Source organism: Podarcis muralis, chromosome 3, assembly GCF_964188315.1.
Source record: "Podarcis muralis chromosome 3, rPodMur119.hap1.1, whole genome shotgun sequence".
Classification (NCBI taxonomy): domain Eukaryota; kingdom Metazoa; phylum Chordata; class Lepidosauria; order Squamata; family Lacertidae; genus Podarcis; species Podarcis muralis.
Genome location: NC_135657.1, coordinates 54,640,930 through 54,660,901, shown reverse-complemented (window position 1 = coordinate 54,660,901; position 19,972 = coordinate 54,640,930). Strand labels below are relative to the sequence as shown.

General features: G+C 39.5%; 1 protein-coding gene and 1 long non-coding RNA gene across 11 annotated transcripts in view; one reads left to right on the top strand and one right to left on the bottom strand.

Annotated features, from left to right (window-relative positions):
* TIAM2 (TIAM Rac1 associated GEF 2) overlaps nt 1–19,972 on the top strand; it is a 129,107-nt gene that overhangs the window by 16,482 nt on the left and 92,653 nt on the right. For all 9 annotated transcript variants that reach the window (XM_077925881.1, XM_077925880.1, XM_077925879.1 and 6 more), the window contains exon 2: nt 6,769–6,886. The gene's annotated coding sequence lies outside the window, so the exon portion shown is untranslated. The remainder of the gene's footprint in view (nt 1–6,768; nt 6,887–19,972) is intronic.
* LOC114594276 (uncharacterized) overlaps nt 1–19,972 on the bottom strand; it is a 29,755-nt gene that overhangs the window by 9,453 nt on the left and 330 nt on the right. For both annotated transcript variants that reach the window (XR_003705927.2, XR_003705928.2), the window contains exon 2: nt 19,392–19,508. This is a non-coding gene — a long non-coding RNA (uncharacterized LOC114594276). The remainder of the gene's footprint in view (nt 1–19,391; nt 19,509–19,972) is intronic.

Below are 19,972 nucleotides of genomic sequence, written 5' to 3'. Positions count from 1 at the left end.
ATGCCATTGTTTCCACAAGCACCACATTGACAACAACTGTTTTTGCCCAGTGGAATCGGCAGCAACTGTTGTAATGAGTTCTGATATTAGCTAGAGCGCGCAGGAACTGAAGCTGACACTAAGTTACTCAGCTTGAACTGTCCTGGTTAAGGTATAAGCAGGACTGAGTGTATCATGAACGTTTGTAAATTTGCCAAGAAAGGTTGAAACCTAGCTTGGAAGACACAAGTACCCTGGGAATCTTGAGGGTGGTCCCCCCCCCTCCATTGTTGCCATTTCAGAAAGCTGATATCCTCTTCACTAAGGGAAGTTGATGTAGGCATGCTAGCAGCATCTTCCAAGACTCAGAAGAGGGATGCGGTGGAATTCCATGATCAGCCCTGCACAGAGCTTTTTCAGTGCTTTCTCTTTACCCAGCTACTCTTTCTTGCTCCTTTGTTTGATTCTTGCCCTCTAATTCCTATATATACTTTTCTTCCTTGCAAGGAAAACCCTTTATATTATTTTTGAAAACTCTTGATTCTTGAAGACTTAATGAATTATGGGATGGGATGTGTGGCAAGTGCCAATTTGCACAACTAACCCAGAATCAAGATTCTGTCATCTGAATCTCCATTTACAAAAAGTGGTTGTTTTCCTTGAATAGTTCTACTAAGCTTTTGATGTCCCCCTTTCCAAATCAGACAATGCGTTTGCTTCCATCAAATTGTGATAAGCCCAAACTCAGATTTGTTCTGCTTATTTAAGCAAAGTGAAGCCAAGTAAAGATGAGCCTGCTACGATCTGAAAAACCTATGTAAAAGTAGGTTTGACCTGATAAATAGTAAATGTAGTTGAATATTCTCTTTCAGTTATTGTTGCCTGACCTTGAAAATGCATTTTCTGTAAAATTCAGTTATTTGGAAGTTAACAGGTAGGCACAAACTTTGTACCTGGAGAAAGAGCTGAAGGTATGATGAGTGAACAAAGTCAGCTGACAAAGAAATCCTACTGGGCCAATGCAAATGAAATTTAAGGTGGATTAAATGCCAAATCCAAAGTCTTGTTGGGCTCATACTAGCAGGGTGGAATGTCTAGAGGGAGTGTTGCCACTCCTTTTGGTTCTTTCTGGGGGAAAAAGGATTTCCCCCTCATTGGGGCAATTGGAGGAAAATAAACTTCACCTGCTCTACGACTGCTGTAATTTTTCTTTCTTTCTGGGATGTGCTGATGTACTGTTTTGTGGCACATAGTGACAAGAGTTTTCACAATATTTTTAACAAGATTAAGCTCATTTTAGTGGCAGGAATTAGGAAATATTTTGTGCCAGATTAGCTCACGGCTCAGGAAACATCAATCCAAATAAAGTTCCATTATGAAACTTGGAAGGAAAGGTTCAAGCAAATCCATTATTTTTGGATGGAACACGTTTCTATCACTTAAATAAAAAGCTGACTATTTTGGGGCAGAATTTCTTACTCCTTTAAGGAACCCAACAGAGTTCTGAAACTATTGAAATGGGTAATGAAGAGTACATCCAAATTAGGAACATCTGGTCATAGTAGTGCAAAGCAATTAATGGCAGGTTCATTAACCAGCTATTAAAGACCTGGGTTTGGGTGGAGTAGAAGCATGTCTTGGCTTCTACCCTTTTATAGTAAAGTCCTCAACCTGAAAAGTATCTAAGCACATCATAGGCCAAAATGTGCCTCAGGCAGTGACTACCAGTAAGGTGTAAACAGCAGCTGTGCGGGCTTCCCGTAGTACATTCTTCCATTATGCAGATGTCCTATCATTGCATGGAATTTGCATAATCCCATCTTCAAATGACAGAAGAATTTTAAAAAGTAAGTTCATGCTACTTTATTTAATTCTACTTTAAACTGGGCTATGTCCTCAAGCCCCCAAATGTTTAGGTACCTAACATCTGTCAAGAGAGGACAAAACCCCCAACACGATTGCTACGTATTTATTGTTAAGTTATATCCCACTTTTTATTCTTCCATGTTCATTCATGACCTGGCCTGGTCTGGCACTGATTAGACCTAGAACTTAGCTGAACTTTAACAAAGTGGTTGTGTTATAATAGTGGCTGCATAGCATGTGTTAAACTGTGGTGACTACTTGTACTGCTGCTGGTTTCTTGTAGCCAGTCTGCATGCTAAACCATAGTTCAGTGTTGCAAGAATAAGCCTAGGCAAGCTTTGGACTCACAAATTCCCCCTCCCACAAAAGGAGAAATTCAGAATCTTTAGCTTGTAGCTGACATTAATTGAAACTTTTCATGTTGCTCAAAAACTTCTAACCCTGGTAAATCTTATCCGTAGCTTGTTTGAAAGAATCCAACTTCGAACCATGGGTTATGTAAATGGCTTGGTTAAACAGTAATCTGGCTTGTTAACGTTAATCAGTTTTGGTTTCAGTTCAGACAACATGCAAAACTAGCTAACAGAAATTGGAAGGGAAAGCTTCTGAATGCCTCTTTGCAACTACATCTACAGAAAGGGGAGAATAGAGGACCCCAGCCATTGTTGCAGCTTGTTCTTTCCACACTAAACAATGGTTTAGCATTATGTCTGAACATGACCAAAATTTAGTAGTCATTCCAGTGTGATCTCCTTTCTGTAGCATTCCAAGTGATTGCAGCAGAAGGATTTGGATAATGTTTTGCGTATTGCATAGTTGGGGGCAGTAAATTACTGCCTCTCTGTGCAGGTACATCAATCATGTAGCAAACTTTTTAAAGCAGCTGCCTCTTGGTTCTTGCCTGGGTAGTCTCTTTTGACCTGGAGTCATCAAGTTCTGTTTGAAATATTGGGAACATATGCATCAGTGAGACTGCACCTTTGCGTGTCCTTCAAGGGAGTTAGGGCTCAGGTGTGGAATAATGGCATCACATTGCTACTGCATGCAATATATTACAACTTTGATAGGAAATGATTTTATGATCATTTTCCCACACAAAGATAGCTTTGTGTAACTAAGATACAACATGAAGCATCCCTTATGTGTAACAGGTGTTACCTGAGCTCCCTGAGCAATTCTGGTTTTTTAGGCTCCTATTTGTTGTGTCTCTTTCCTTAACTAATCACTCTGTTACCATGGAGTTGCTGTTTGCACCAGGAGTGGTCAGCATCTTGTCATGGAAAATCAGGCACTGCAATGAACTTATGCATGGTATATGTATTTTCATTGAACTCTATTGCGTTGGCAGCATAAACGTAGCTTTAAGCAGATGTAACTATTACTTATGCTTAATAAAAGTTACTTCATTGTGTGTTTCCCTTAGACATTCTAACCATAACTTATTATTGGTGTTGTTCCAGGTCTGTTAATTGGATTTCTGCTAATAAATTTTACACATTCTTCATTTATAGCTCTCCAGCAATTTTAATTGAAATCAGTTTCTTTTCTGGTTGCATTTGAAGACAAGAATTCCAATGTTGTAATGTCCTGTTTTGTACAATGTTGTAATGGTTGGAATCTTGGGTATTTGATCAGCTTCCACTATGAAACAAGGTTGTTTTGCTTTTGAGGAAGTGTCCAACACAAATGCAAACAGTCTTGTTATAATAGCTGGGAACAAATAATCTCTTTCAAATCTTATTGCTCATGCTTCCTTTTGGGTGTGATTTCCAGTTTGGTGTTGATATATGCTAATTCTGTTTTGCCTTATATTATTGAGACAGGAGTTCTACTTCTTAATGAAATTGTGGGTAATTTGTTTTTGAATCCTTCTGGAATAGATACTGGGTCCAAAGCACAGAAATTACTGTATTTTTCACTCTATAAGACGCACCAGACCACAAGACGCACCTAGTTTTTGGAGGAGGAAAACAAGAAAAAAAATATTCTGACTCTCAGAAGCCAGAACAGCAAGAGGGATCACTGCGCAGTGAAAGCAGCAATCCCTCTTGCTGTTCTGGCTTCTGTGATAGCTGTGCAGCCTGTATTCGCTCCAAAAGATGCACACACATTTCCCCTTACTTTTTAGGAAGGAAAAAGTGAGTCTTATAGAGCAAAAAATACGGTAATTGTTCACATTGAAAATTAGATTTGATTCTCCATGTGTTACCCTTTTGAGCTTAGTATATTTCAAGAACCTTCCTCACAAATGCTTAATAGATAGAATCGTTGATTGGTTCAGCACCAAGTAAGAACTTTGACTGGCAAAATACTTGTAGAACCTCAATCATTCAACAAGGGATGAGCTAGGATTGAGAGTTTGTGGCTCACTAAGAACAGGAGCTGTTCCTACTCTATATAGACAGCAAGGCTGTATTACTTGGCCCTAGTCCAAGACCTGAAGAGCTTTAGGATGCTTTTTAAGGAGCTGGCCCCAACCTGTCCCCCATCTGAAAAAGCTTCCTATGAAGCACAGCTATTCCATGTGAGAAACAGAAAAGCATTGATGCAGTGTTTATGACATTTATGTGGAAATTGTATTTTTCAGTTGAGTATTGAATGGTATGAGTGCCCATATGCCTATTTACAGGAAGGAACAGTTAGCTCAGTTGGTTACAGCATGGAGCTGATAATGACAAGGTCGCAGGTTTGATCCCCAGAGGACCACCTACATATTTATGCATTGAAGGAGGTTGGACTAGAAGACCCTCGGAGTCACTTCCAATTCTACAGATCTAGGAGTCTACTGAGCTCTGCCCTGCCACAGCCAACCCCACCCCTTCCATCCATTGGGGTGTGTTTGTAAGAGTGCATGAGCTGCATGCTTGCAAGACAGTATTCTTTTGTTTCCACCCAACATGGGTTCACAAGTCACCCCTTGTACTGTCTTATTGAATAAGGAAGTCTTCACTTTGATGCAAGGCGTTAATAATTCTGTGAGCAATATACCTTGTGATACCCATGATCTTGGGCTATCTCAGAGCTAGCTTAATCTTTGATCCTGAAAAATAATAGAAGCTTCTGGGAAGCTTTTATTTTGATGTCTGGATAGCCAAGTGATGTTCAACATCTAAGTGATGTTGGAATACATGCTTTCTTCCCCTAGGCAACTTTATAATGAAAGAAAGAGCACATTTATTTAATCCATGATTTTTTTGTACCATAGTAGTCTTCTACATCCCCAGAGTTCTCTTTGATGGCAGACAGGCAGTGGTCAGGTGCCTCTGCTGTTACCATGTGATGCCTTTTAACACCAATGTTCTGTGATAATTATCTCTATTAAGTAACCTCCAAAAGCAAATTTTAAAATGTCCTCATAATAGTTTGTGCTTCACTCCCTCCAGGAATTTGAAAGAAACTTTTCATTTTAAAATAGACCTACTCTTCTTTCACTCTAGAACCGTTGTAAAAAATAAATATCTAGTACAACAAGGTACTAAATTCTGGGAAGAAGAAGCTGAAAAGCAGGCTTGTTAATTTCAGTTTCATATGAAATACATCCAGAAATATTGCATGTTTTTCCAACTGGAAAGTGACTTGGTTGGTAGGAATGAAAAACGCCATTTAGCTGTTTAAAGATTTATCATTCAAGCTGCTTTATTTAGATAGTGAAGCAAAGTGGTGATATCTTCAGTTATTACAAACAAGGTGATGGAGAAGAAGACCAGAGGGAGCTGGTTGCCTTCTAGGAAAGAGCAATGATGATAGTTTTGAGAACTGAGTTATGGGCACACTGTCCATGTAAAGTGTGAGCAGGTCATGTATGTCCAGCACAATGTGGAGGCTTAAACTGAATTTGAGTTTTCTTTCTGTATATCCCGCCACTGCATATGGGAGTATCCTGAAAAGGACTTAAGGCATTTCCCTCTCTTTATAAAGACTTGGTAAATGTTGCCATTCCTGGACTATCCAGCTCAAGCACATTGAAGGAAGTAAGCAGCATATTGTTGTATGGAGTGAAGTAGTCCAAGTTGCACTTTCAGACTGTCACTATTTTGGGGTGGGATTCATTTACATACTGGCAAATCCATGTTGCACAATTATAGTTGATTGGAAGCTCTTGTACAACAAATCTTCTTCCACAGAAGATCAAGACTTTTTCCCATTAGGAAAATGATGGGGAAATGTTCTGGAAAGAGTGAGATAACATTTGCTTTAATGCAACCCCCCACCCAAACAAATGGGAATGAATGCTCATTAAATAGCCAACATTGTCTGATCTCCCTGCAAACCAATCAGGATGAATGCTCAATAAACAGATTGTCTGGAAGTGACCTCTGTCCTTGGTGCATAAGAAGGGGCATGAGTGAAATAAAGAACATTCTTCTGTATTATTGTCTTGCTTTGACCACTAGTGCTGAATTAAGAACATGTAATTTAGGCCCTTACTTGCAGTCACATAGATGCTTCACTGGCTCTGTGTTTTGTTCCTGGGGATACAATTCCCTTTAGGAAATTGCATGCAAACAACTTGTTATCAAAGAATCAACCACTGGTTTTACATCTTTAATAATGAGCCACTTTATATCATGAAAACTCCACAAGAGTTTTTGTTGTAGAAGGCAGAATCCAAAATTGTCCATCTTCATACCACCTAAACTGGGACATCCAGATGTGTATCAAGAACTGAGTGTCTCTAGAATTGATTGCCTCTAGGATAAAAGGCAAAAATGCTATCCTTGGGGGAATTAATGGTCATTAGAAGAACTGTCTAGCATGATTACCTTTTATTCTATAGGGAAGGCTTAGGGAAGGCACACCCAAGTTGTCTGGTTTATTAGTGTATGAGTTAGGTCTTTGGAAATGTACCCAAACATCTGCAGGTATTGGAAAGTATTTCTAATTTTATTCTAAATCTTTTTTCTAAATATTTTTGTCTTTCAGAAGATTTGTTGAAGCAACCGAGTCATGTCAATGTGCTCAACATACTAACATGTCTCAATGTTGCTGATTCAGGAAACAGTGGAAGAAAAGAGGAGAACCATAGAGCAAAATAACCACGGTTAGTTTGTTTTGTTAAATTTACAAAGAAATTGTGGTAAAGTGGCAGCGAACATTCATTTATGTCTTGGACTAAATTTTATGTAAAGCCCCAGTTATTGCCTGACTGGGAAGTTTGCAGGCATACTGTTCAACTGCTTTTGATAATTTGGAATGTTCACCTAAGAATAGATGCATTATTCATTGAATTCCACATTCCTATGAACAAATACAAATACAGCTGAAAGAAGATTCTTTCCCCTTATGTGACAGTGTGCTGCTCTAGCCTAGATGAAAAAATTGTGGACTTTGGAAGCTTTTGTTTCCATCTTTGCTTAACCACGGGTTGTATTTCCCCCCCTGAATTGGCAAACTGTTATTATTGTTAACTATGATTTCAAGCTTGCTTGTTTAAAGCAGACCATAGTTAACAATAATAACAGTTTGTTGGCTCAGATGACATGACAAGTTGTGGTAAAATAGAAGTGGAAGTGGAAACAAAAGGAGATGGGGGTGTGGGTAAGTTCAAGAATCACCTAGGCTCATTCATGTCGTGCTAAAGTATGATTTCACGTAATGTCTGAATGTAGCCATTCTGTTTAGCTTTAATTATTTGCTAATATAATAGGCCTAAAGAGTAAGCAAGCTGTGAAATGGAGCCCTAATTACTAATTATTTTGTGTGATTATTTCATTATGATATAATATTAAGAAACATCATTTTCTGTTGGACAAAGTAATATTTCCAAGTTCGGACATTGCTCACTTTTTTATTTGGGTTCCAGGCATGTTGTGCCAGCAGGCGAACCTGAACATTAATCTAATTAGAAGGATTCCAAGATGTGAATAAAGCCTGAAAGTACTATCTATTCACACTTTACAAAAAAGTAATAATTGACCAGTGAAGTATTGGAAGGCATTTGATTGTTTATTAAATTTCCCTTATGTGTGGTTATTGCTGCAGAGAACCTACATCACAAAGAATTAGGCAGAATTAATTGATGGTGCTACAGCCAGTTTAACCTTTACCTTTACCCTAATAATTGTGTCATTCCATTGGATGCTAAAGTAATAATGTTGATACTAATAGTGTGATTAGAGCACTGGCATACCCAAGTCCTGTCCAGAATAATTTCATTCGTGTTGTCTGCAAAATTGTTACAGCTTTCCATGGGAAGAACTACCTGATGATATTAATACTTTTAAAAATTAATATTTGTGTTATTTGCTATTTGCTATATTTCTCTATTCCCCTTTGTGCTGTTTTGCTTATTTATTTATTTTTAACTTTTGCCATTCCAAGGGTATGTGTTGGGTAGCAATTAACAAGTAGATAAACCCAAGGATATGAAGTATACAATAAAACCTGGTTGATCTATTTATTTAAAACATTAAGCTTGTTTCCTTGTGAAGTCAGTCATCCACCCAGTTCAAACAACATGGTCATGCCATCATTGGTGATCGTAGCCTTAAAGGATCATGGGCTTGCATTACTTTCTTACATGCTGATTCCTTCATCCCTTTCCTAGTTTCTTCAAAGCATGATCTCTGAATTGGCAAACCATGGTTTGAGCAAAGAAAGGAAGGAAGGAGAAATTGGCAAGAATGATGAAGCAGCATCAGATTAACCCAACTCGTGTTCACAACTGCCAGAAAATGGTTTGGCTGTGATCTCTTGAGTCTGACCACAGTTAAATAAGTGAAAATACAGTGATTATCACATTGATTTTCAAACATTTAGTAACATTTACACAAGTGGTAATTTTAATAAGAATATGGTCTTTATCTTTTGCCTCTAATGAATTGTGTTTGCTTTATTTGTCAAAGTTTTACTTTCTCCACAGGATTATGTCAGCTTTCCTTGCCAAATTTTGAATTTGCACAGTTGGCTGTCAGGATTTGATTGGCATTGGTTTACTTTAAATTTAAAACTCCATTAGAAGCAGGTGTGGAGGCAGAGAGAGGAAATATTTTGTATATTGTTATTTTTACTGGCATTTGAATGGCAATGGCTAAGGTTTTCAGAAAAGCCCAAAGAAATGAAAAGTTTAGTAGAAATGTAGTGTAGTGTAGCCCAAACTTAAAGAATATCCCATTCAGTATGCAGAGGCGTTTTTTAAATATTTCCATTTCATAATAGTATGATTTCCTCTAGACAAACACCTAGGCAGTGTGTAAATGAGCATACTATTAGTACTAAATAAACAACACAGGGGAAAAAGAAGCTTTATAAGCAGCAAGTCAAGGTAGGGGTATTTCCCAACACAGATATGCATTCTTTTTGCTTGCCCTTTCTATTTAAAGGTGAGGCTTTTTGGAAACAAAGATTGTGTGTAAGTGTATGTTGCTTAAAATAACATTTTGGCCCGTGCTGTATAGAAATGTTGTTTTCTATCTATTTGCATTGGTTTTAAGCCATAAAACAACTGTACTTCCTAATAGCATTTCTTTGCAACTGTATTTTTTATTTTAAACTTTACATGCGTTTGAATGCATGTGAATACCCCAAAATTGAGTTACAACAATCTGATATGAGAAGGTTTGACAATGAGCTGGACAATGAAATAGTTTACATGTACCAGTAACTTTAAGTCAAACCATGGTTTAGTGTACTGGGGGTTCTTGGAGAGGAAATTGCAACCGCTGTGCTCCTTTCCTAGTCCTCATTCTACTGTGAGCTAAGCCATGGTTTGCTTTGGTCATCTGAACCCAGGCTCATGGCTTGTCTTCTTCCAAACTACTCTTGGGTTTACAGCTCAAGGTTTGCCTGGAGGAGACAAACCACAAGCTTGGGTTCAGACAGCCATGCTGAAGCAAATCATGGCTTAGCTCACAGAAGCAGGAGGACCAGGGAAAAAGTGAAATGGTGGCAATCTCTCCTCCAGGGACCTGTGCATTTGTGCTGTTTTACAGGTTGGTTTAGTGTTGTATGCAAACCAGCTCTTTGTTGGAGCATGTAAGCCTTCCAAACTGAACCTTATTGTGATTCCCTGTTCTGGGCCTTTAATCCATGCTTTTTCAATAATTCATATAACTATATGTGAAGAGGTTCACTATACCTAGTGCCTGAATACATCCAGTCCAACCCATCGTCTTGCACCTCTTCTTCAGTAGGACAAATTTTTAGCTTTTAGGAGAATATGAACAATATTTTCAATTGTTCTCCACCAGTTTTGTAATATTGATAGAGACTGAAAAGCAAAATTTCAATTCTGTCTTTAACATCTCATGACATTATATTTATAAGATGTAACATACAGGTAATGTTCATTGAATGAGGGGAAAGTCCATGTACATTTATAGTTTGTTGGCCCACAGGAGCTTGTAATACCTTGTTTAGCTTTTAGGAATCAGTTAGTTTTATATTTCTCACAATAATTGTTTGCTTTTGCTAGGCACGACCCTGAGCAAATAAATGCCTGAATTTAGACACTGAACTGCTCCCTTTTTTGCAGGTGCTTTGTTTCTCCAGACTCTACTAAGTTCTAAAGAATCTTTGAGATGTGTTTGTGTGTGTGTGTGTGTGAGAGAGAGAGACAGACAGACAGACAGCCCATCTGGCTATTTAGCAATCACAAGATTTAAGTGTCCTGAGCTCTCATATGGATCAGAGATAATCATCTGTCTTATAAAAGGCAGGATAAACTGGGGCTGAAATCTAGAGCTAGATCATGGTAAATGAAATGCTGTATCACTGTAAACATCCAACTAGCGTATGTGTGTAGGCACGCAAACCCACACCCACACCCACACCCATATATGCATGTATGTCTTGCTGGTGACCTAGAGAGTTGTAGCATATGACCTTTTCATTTGGGCGTGTGATTGCCAGATATGGTACGCCATAGCCAGTACACAAGCTAACCGGCTTCAAACTGTAGCAGCACAAGCTGATTAAGTTAAGATGGGCTAATCATACAAAGTCTGAGTTGCTCCTGTGCCCTAATAACCATAATGAGAAAAACATGGTGGGTGGGAGGTTAGGCAAAAGGTTGAGTTGCAAATATTCTATTTAGAATCACTGCAGGACACATAATTTCCTATGGGGAAACTGGATTTTGCTGGACTGTGGTTAGTGAGGGGATGTTTTTCTTATTGAAGGGAACTAGGGGTCACAATAGGCATAGCTGTCAACTTTTCCCTTTTCTTGCAAAGAATCCTATTCGGAATGAGGGAATTTCCCTTAAATGGGTTCCTTCTCCATCTTCCTTCCTTGCAAAAATACAAAGTACACTTAAGCAATGTAGTAGAACTACTGCCTTGTTCCTGCCATACCACCAGTTCCTCTGATCCAGTACTGGCTCCTCTGACTGGCATTGATTCTCCGAGGTCTCAGGCTCAGGGTTGAATGCAGCCCTGCTGCCTGGGCATCTGAATGCGAAACGTGCTTACCACAGACTTGTGGCTTCTGTCTTATACCTTCAAAGACGAACAGGCACACCACTCTTTAAAGCAAAATGCATTAAGTGGATAGAGAGACTATAGTCCTCCTTACTGCAGACATTTGCCCTCCTGCGTTGAAAGTTGGAGGTGGGCCTGGGCGATGGAGAAGTGACAGAGCTTGTGCATCTCTGCTGTCTCTCCAAGGATTCTAGTTGAGAGTGCCTACTTTAATGTGGTAGACTTCTGGGTTAAGGAGCTGGTGTGGGGATATGCCTCATATTTGGAACTCATCTTGTGATTTATTCCTGCATTACAGATCTTGAGAATGCTTTAGATTTAGAAATGTGACACTTAGTTTTTATTGTCTGAAAACTTTTAAGTCCCTTCAAAATAGGTTGCACAGACTTGATGAGAACCAGGTTTGACTTCTTATGCCATGGAGGCTGCCTTAATGGACCTTCCTACCCCTCTTGCAACAGAGTCATCGGATTTCCTTATACCATAAAAAAGAGCCAATAGGGCATGCAGTTGATATGAACTCTTTCCTTTATCATGGGAATCTTACATTTCTAGCCATCTGCGACTCTGTAAACAGGAAACATGCAGTGAGGTTACCGAGTTAGAAATGAAAATCCTGCCTCATGGATCATTTTAATGAATGGTTGCAATTTACAGGTTCTTTCCCCCATTTTCATCACCCCGCCTTAAAGCTTGTCTTCTGAATATTAATAGAACAATGTTGTGAAATATGAACCTTTCTTAACAGTAAAAAGGGCACAAAACTGTTAGACAAAAGTGCTGGATTCTATTCAGTCTCAAACAGATGAGCAGATAAAGCTTAGCATGCTGTTTTCTTCTTTCCTGTTAGTGATTTCCTGTATGTCAGAAGATGCGCTTTTGGCTGTTTCCTCTGAATAGGCTCAGTGGACTGAATTCATAGCAACTTTGGGGAGCCTTTGCATATTCTTATTGTGATGGTTCAGTGAAGTGTATTAGTAGAAATGGTATAAACAACAGAAGTTTCTCCTTTGGATATGTTTTGCATGCCTTTGGGGAAATGGCATGTTCTATAGGTTCACTTCACTTTCCTTTTGGAAACTTTTTGAAAGCCTTTTCCACAGGGGGTTTAAGTGTATAAAGCTGTGTGCTTCGATGTACACAATCAGAAAGCTGCCCAGTTCTGCCCTCTCCTCTCACTATACTCTCTGAAAAGCCTTTCCTGAAAGATGGGAGTCTCACAAAAGGAATGTGGAATGGGTTTGGCAGTGGGGAGCAGGAGGAACTGGTGAAAATTGGCTTTAGGCAGCTCCACATTTTTCACAATTCTAAATTGTGAACTATAACTATTATTGATATTTTGTAGAGTTCCTGCTCTGCTACACCTCTTGACTTGCTCCTTCTGCTCAAGGTGATGACTGTTAATGCACAATAAGTGACTGTTCTGCTCCTGCCCTCTTTTATTACACTGATTGTCAAGTGGTGTTTCCATAGGATGAACTTTCACCAAAGGACAAAGTGCCTTTCAAGTAGTCTGTGCCTTTTTATAAAAGAGGGTGTTGTCAAACACAGTTCCTACTGATGATGTTGCAACAGGAGGGCTTGACCAAGACTGCAATTGCCCTCTTTCCTTTTCCTCATGTTTGCAGTAAAGATTTATTCTGATGAATGCAGAGTAAACAATGACATTGATTCGTAAATGGAGGTAGCTTGGTAAAAACAATGGGTGTAGATTTCTCTTAAACATAACCTTGAGGTAGATGTGGATATTTTATTAACTAGTGAATTGTTTTGTTAGTACAAGTCTAAGGCTGAGCCAGAATAAAAGAACATTACCCACCCCCACTGCCGCCAAAAAACCCAGGTCATCCCCATGTGAAAAGGACACCGCCAATCCCAATTTTGGCTATCTTGTGGAAAGGAAAATATTTGCTTTCACCACATTGCTATATGGGATGTAATTGTTCTGCTTTTGACAAGAGGGGATTTGTCCCATGGTCACTTCATTGTACTGGGATCCAAACAGTATGATACCAGCATCTGGTGGTATAGATACTGGAAGTGTGGTGCAGCATACCAGTTCAAACACAACCACAGAGCTGAAGTGGCTCTATTCAAGATTAGGCAGAAGAAACGAAACTTAAAACAAATGGAAGCTAAGTCAAGGAAGAAATGAGAATAGAAACGCCCTGTTGGGAGTTGTTGCACTAGCAAAGGTCAGACAGAGACTGGGGGGTTCTATGCTAGTCCAGCCTGACCCCTTCCAGATCATCATCTGGGCTACAAAATGCAGTTAGTGTCTCCTACACCTGAAGAGATCCTTCTTAAGTTTCTTTGCAGCCAGGTGTACACTCTAACTCTGTATCGCCCAGCACACCTTAGGTCCTGGGAGCTGGGATACACATGAAGGGAGAGGGCCTGTATCCATGGTGTGGTGTGCATTAAGGTTGCAATCCCAAGCACATTTACTAGAGAGTAAGCCCCACTGACCTCTGAGTTAGCATATCTGGGGTTATTCAGTAACATAGTTCCAGGAATTTGGAAGGCTGTACATTAAAATGTTCACAGATGGAACGGAAATTATTGGGCATTCAAAAATGGTTAAAATAATAAATCAGGATGAGAGAACTTAAAACATCTGGCTTAAAATGAGTATAGTTTCTAGGTAATCATTCTGACCTAAATAGATGGTTGAATTAAGGCCAGTCCAGAAGTTACATGGAAAGGCTTCTACGTGAACTTGTTCTGATTGTGAATTACGTCCAGTGCTTGACAACAGTTTTATGAACTGATTAATGATCTGTGTTCTGTAGGCGTGGGTTTCCGCTTTTCCTGGCCAGTAGTACTGTTAGCATTCTACAAGTGCTGCATTCCTAGAAAATTAGGAAAGGGTTCCAAAAGGAAACGATTGAGCAGCAAACTAAACAAAGAGCTAATATTCCCTTTTGAAAACTGAATCAGAAGTTATTTCTGTAAAACACCAGTCTCTTTGCTTTTCAGTGTGTCCATGAGACTTCTTCATACCAAGCATGAATTGAATCACCTAACCACCACATAATTACTCGTTTTGTACAATTGTGACATGTGTCAGAAGCCACCCTGTGAACCAACTCCCTTTATATAAATTAGGTAGTTGTGATATGCATGAGCTGGTCAAGGGATTTCCTAATAATCTAGGTTTGTTAAGAGTGGCCCTCATATTTCTCAGTTCCTTCAAAACCTGCTAGGCTGACACATCTGCTGCTGCTGCAAGGCAACCTCTGCTTCCCTGCCACATTACTATTAGTATTGTTATTAATTTATCCAGGGTTGTATCCAGTGCTCCATGAGCAGAGGAACTCCTCCCCCCCTTCACCCCAAAGTGTTCTCCTACCTTCCAGAGGTACTTTTGAGGGAGGGAGGGAGGGTGGGTGGGAGAGGCGAGGAGGGTTGAAATTCTGTCCAACAAGTGGAAGTCTTTTGTGCTGATGGAGCAGGAATGTTGGATTACTGCCCTAAAATTATCTCCTGCCTTTACTCACAAAGGAGCCCAGAGGCACAAGCACAAGGTGATAAAATTACAATGTATTTAAACATTTAATAACCTCTACAAATATTTAAAAGCATTGAGAGCATCTAAAAATGTGCCAAACAACTACGTATAATTTCAAGGTCATCAATAAAAGTTATCTTTCAGTATTCAAATGCCTGGGTGTACAGGAATGTTTTAAAGTTTTTCCTAAAAGTTAATAATGGGGGAAATAGATGCACCTCACCAGAGAAAGCATTCCATAGAAATGGAATTGCCACCAAGAGGGCCAGCTGGGTAGGTCCCAGCAGTAGCAGCACCAATAGGGACTTCCCTGCTTATCTTAGAACCTAATATGGTTGTTCCTCAGGAGGAGTTCTTTCAGGTACCTGGGTCCCAAGCCATTTAGGGCTTTGTACACTAGAGCTTAGAACGCGGGTGGCGCTGTGGTCTAAACCACAGAGCCTATGGCTTGCTGATCAGAAGGTTGGCGGTTTGAATCCCCACAACGGGGTGAGCTCCCGTTGTTTGGTCCCTGCTCCTGCCAACCTAGCAGTTCGAAAGCACGTCAAAGTGCAAGTAGATAAATAGGTACAGCTCTGGAGGGAAAGGTAAACAGTGTTTCCATGCGCTGCTCTGGTTCGCCAGAAGCAGCTTAGTCATGCTGGCCACATGACCCGGAAGCTGTCTGAAGACAAACGCCGGCTCCCTTGGCCCATAGAGCGAGATGAGCGCAGCTACCCCAGAGTCGGTCACGACTGGACCTAATGGTCAGGGGTCCCTTTACACTAGAGCCAACACATGGACTTGTGTCACCTGTGCTGCCACTGCCTGTTTTATCACCGAGAGCTCATCAGAAAACCAATAGTTATACCTAAAGCTTTAATGCTTTTGAAGAGCACACTTTTGCTTTCATTATTTTAAACTGCTTCTGAAGCAGGACTGATTTTATTGACACAGGGGCAACCAATCAGTATTATGCAAATCCAGGCTCAACACCGAAATCAGAACACCGAATCAGAAATGTGAGTGTTCTACCAATCATTGTCTAGATGCAACCCTTGTTATGGGATCCTCTCAAGGGATCGCTCTGGGTGGCTGTTCCCCTCCTCAGCCACTGTGGAATAATGCACACAGCTTCAAAGACAGCATTATTCTGACTCCCAGATGCTCAGGATTAACAACAGGCGCTTGGCTATCTGAGCACATTTAGCAGAAAGAAAGCTATATTCTGCAGTGCTAGTTAGGAACTGCGGTTCTTTTGGGGCACTAACTAGGAAATTTCTGACCATTTTAATCATTTGTATACATTTTCACTGTGTGTATTCGATCAGCTGGTCTTGTGAGCTTGGTACCACGAAATGTGATGTTTCAAATATTAAAGTTAAGCAAGGTTGTATCTCCACCTACAGAAATCTTTCAAATGTGTTTGCAGGTGACTAGAATGCTGGATGCCCACAAGTCAGATGTCAGCTTCTCCATAACATGTGTGGACTATTAAAAGCAGGATTCATGGGGAAGTAACAATAGCTCTACATCCCAATCATAACAGCTACATTTTAAATATACTTTCAATGTATTTTAGTGATTACTGTCATTGAGGCAAATGTTGTCTAGAAGTGGGAATGAACATTCTATTATGGTATTGGTTTGGCTTAGCACAATAGGGACCATTTCATTTTTAAGAAAGTTCATACTTTTCTAGTGGCAAAACATCCCCCTCCCCCAAAAAAGTTATCTTGCACATAATTGACTGAAATCTGTCCTCTTCTCACTTTAGCATAGCACTGCAAGTACAGTGGTACCTCGGGTTAAGTACTTAATTCGTTCCGGAGGTCCGTACTTAACCTGAAACTGTTCTTAACCTGAAGCACCACTTTAGCTAATGGGGCCTCCCGCTGCCGGATTTCTGTTCTCATCCTGAGGCAAAGTTCTTAACCTGAGGTACTATTTCTGGGTTAGCGGAGTCTGTAACCAGAAGCGTATGTAACCTGAAGCGTATGTAACCCGAGGTACCACTGTAAGTGTATTTTAGAAATACAGTCTAAGATTGTTATAATGTTGCCTATATTTTTTGCTCTGTTGTAGAACATATATAGGGGAGAAGTAAATAATCTAGATTATCTGTCAGAGTGATAATTAACCATTTGTTCCGTAGAGACTGGCTTGCTTTCTCTCTATGTGGTGTGTGTTCCACATAAAATTTCAGCAACTTTTTAAAAAACAACAACAAAGCATTTATTTGTGGCTTCCGAAACCAATGGAATAAGGCAGCACTGGATTCTGGCAACAGTTAGAATAAATCATATTGCAACTTTGTTCTATCATCATAAGTCTGGGATCTCCAATTACTATTTGCAGGAGAAGTGGCCATGCAAGGGTCTGTTAGAATGGCAGAAACTGCTTCTGATCCCTGATAAGATGCAGGCCATTGTGAGGAAGCTGGATGAGTTTTCTGAGTGAGCTGTTTTGTTACATGTGTTTGCTGCTTATCTAGATCTTTTCATGCTGTTCTGGTATATGTGTTATCTTGCAAAATGATTGATTAAAGAGGAAAAGGATTACCACACTACAGGATAATTTCTTAATAAGATAATTTTTAGTTTTAAACGTTATCTCCTCACCTTTATGTCCTCAAATAGCACCCTTGGCAGCAAATAGAAGCCAGGCAAGGGGGATTCTCAGTAGTATCGGGGATTGCTTTTTCTTCAAAAGTGCCAGTTTCAAAACACTGTTTTGAAAGCATGAATAGCTTTTAAAGAACTGCATATTACTTCCATGTTCATTTGTGAATCCACTTTATTCTGCTTTCATTGTAGCTTCTCCTGCCTCAAATGTTGGAAGCTCCTCAGGGCAGGAACCCTGTCCAATCAACACTGATGGTCCTCAACTAACAATTGCAATGATTAGCAATATTGCAACACACGTGCAATTTCTCTGCAGTGCAGAGTTTCAGAATACAAACAATGTTTTAAACAAAAACTAGAGAAACATGTAAGAGTTGCTTCCATTCAGTTTTTGCTTCCTGTCTATTTTACTTGCATGATTAAAATGGGCTCACATGGTGATGTTCTCCTTGATTAGCATGATGGGCTGTAAAAGAGTAAAAGAACCCCTGTGCCGCCCCCCCCCCCCCCCCCGCTTCCCAACAGACCATGAGTAGAAAGAGTCCCTTGAGACTTGGCAAGTAAGTCAGGCTATTAAGAACCTGTCATTTCAAACAAAGGCACCTCCAACAAGCAAAATGGCTGAGAGTTATTAGATGCCTTGGCAGATGTTGAACTTGTCTGTGTCATTAATTTTGCCTTGGGCAGCTTTTCTTGTAGCAGCAAATTCCAATACATCACTCAGCTTGTGATGTGCAAATGCAAATAGACACACTTTTATTTTACATGTTATGTTTTTGAGATCATTTTATTTGAAATTGTAATGCCATATTTCCTCCCTGGATAAAGCTAAGCCAGCCAAATACATATCCCCTATGCATTTTTATGTAAACAAATGGCAATGGCAATCTGATAAGCCAACAAACTAGATTAGGTCTTCTTGTAAGATAACATAAGACGATTTGCTATGAGTAGTTATTGTGAAGTTGAGAAGCAAAAAACTGGAATGTCAGAGATATTCTTTCAATTTTCACGTTATATTGGACCCAAGTTAAAACCAGGGAAATGCCTGAAATTCTTTACAGCCTGATTCCCGATAAGAGAAATCCACTTTAAAAGTTCTGCAGCTAAATGGGCTGAGCTAAGTATGTCTTATTGATGAGAGGAAATTAGAACAATACCAAATAATATAGGTATAGCAATTACAATACAATTAAACACCAGAGTTCAGGATGTCTATTAATGCAAGCAGAGCTAAATACAGGTGCCCTGTTGCATCCAGAAATAGCAAAAATGGGTAAAAATGACTGACACTAAAAGAGGTAGAGAAACTGAAATCTCATGGGAAAATAATAAATGGAAATCACCTGAAGAAATCAAAGCAAAAATTCACAGGTTGAACATAAAGGATAGGAACCCCTGATGCAGTCCTTAATTCACATTGCTATTGTATCATCTAACAGTCTGGTGCTATATGAGAGAGAGAAACAGAAAGAGAGAAAAAGAAAGAGAAAGAGAAAAAGGGAGGGAGAATGTCATACAGGTCCTCCCCACCTCATTGCCACCCTTAATCTTAGCCAAACACCAGGGTTTTGTTTTTTTAAAAAAATAAAGTTTTCGTGAAATATAATGACTATTACTGACTGCTTGAAAGTACAGTAGTCGGGTATTGCCTTTTACACAGCTCAAAACACATACAAGAAAAGGAGCATGGAAAGAAGTGGTAACACACCAATATAAATCAAGATAGCCATATTGCCCAATCAACTACTCTCAAGCATAAGAAATAAGATCCCAGATGATGTAGAAGAGTTCTAGGTCCTCCATCCCTCTGGAGACCCAAAGTTTATGTGTTATTTTTTTCTGCAATAGCCAAAGTCCATAGGTTTTCATACCAAAAAGACAAATGCTGATTTTTTAAATAAAAGTTTTGCATGGCAGGGCTAATGAAATCCTATTTGCAGTTAGCACCCCTATCAAAAGTTCTGTTTTCTAAAATTGGTTGAAAAGATGTGTCATATTATTCCACCTTACCCCTTTTGTAGCTTACTTGCAGTGATAGAGAGTGGTAAGAGCAGCTTGGCAGTTCTGTGCTGGTTTTGACAGCTTCAGCTTCAGAAGGGCCATTGCAATCTGCGTTGTATGAATTATCTGTGTAGGATGAATTATTGTAAAAATTACAAGGCAACTTTCCCCACCCTGTAAGGCTCAATCTAGTGGTACAGTCTTGTTCTACAATATTTTGCATTTCTTGGGTGGGCTGGTGGGGAATACAAAAAAAAATCAGAAATCACTAAAAGTGTCCACATAGGAAGCTAAAATAGCTCTTCAATCCTTTATCAACAGCATATATTGGAGAAGCAATAATAACCTGTTACAATGCATCACTGAGTCCAAGGAGTTTTAAAAAAGTTGTGAGGTCTAAAAACCAACCATCACTTTACCCTGCTGGGTAAATGACTCATTTCTTAATGCATTGTATTATTTTGATAGGACTATGAAACTTTGGATTACTGCTGCATTCTGAAATAAGGAGCTTTCATTGTTGTTAAAGTTAACTGAGGGTTAAAGTAATTGAGGGCTATTGATGGTTACGGCTGAATTTTTAACATTCT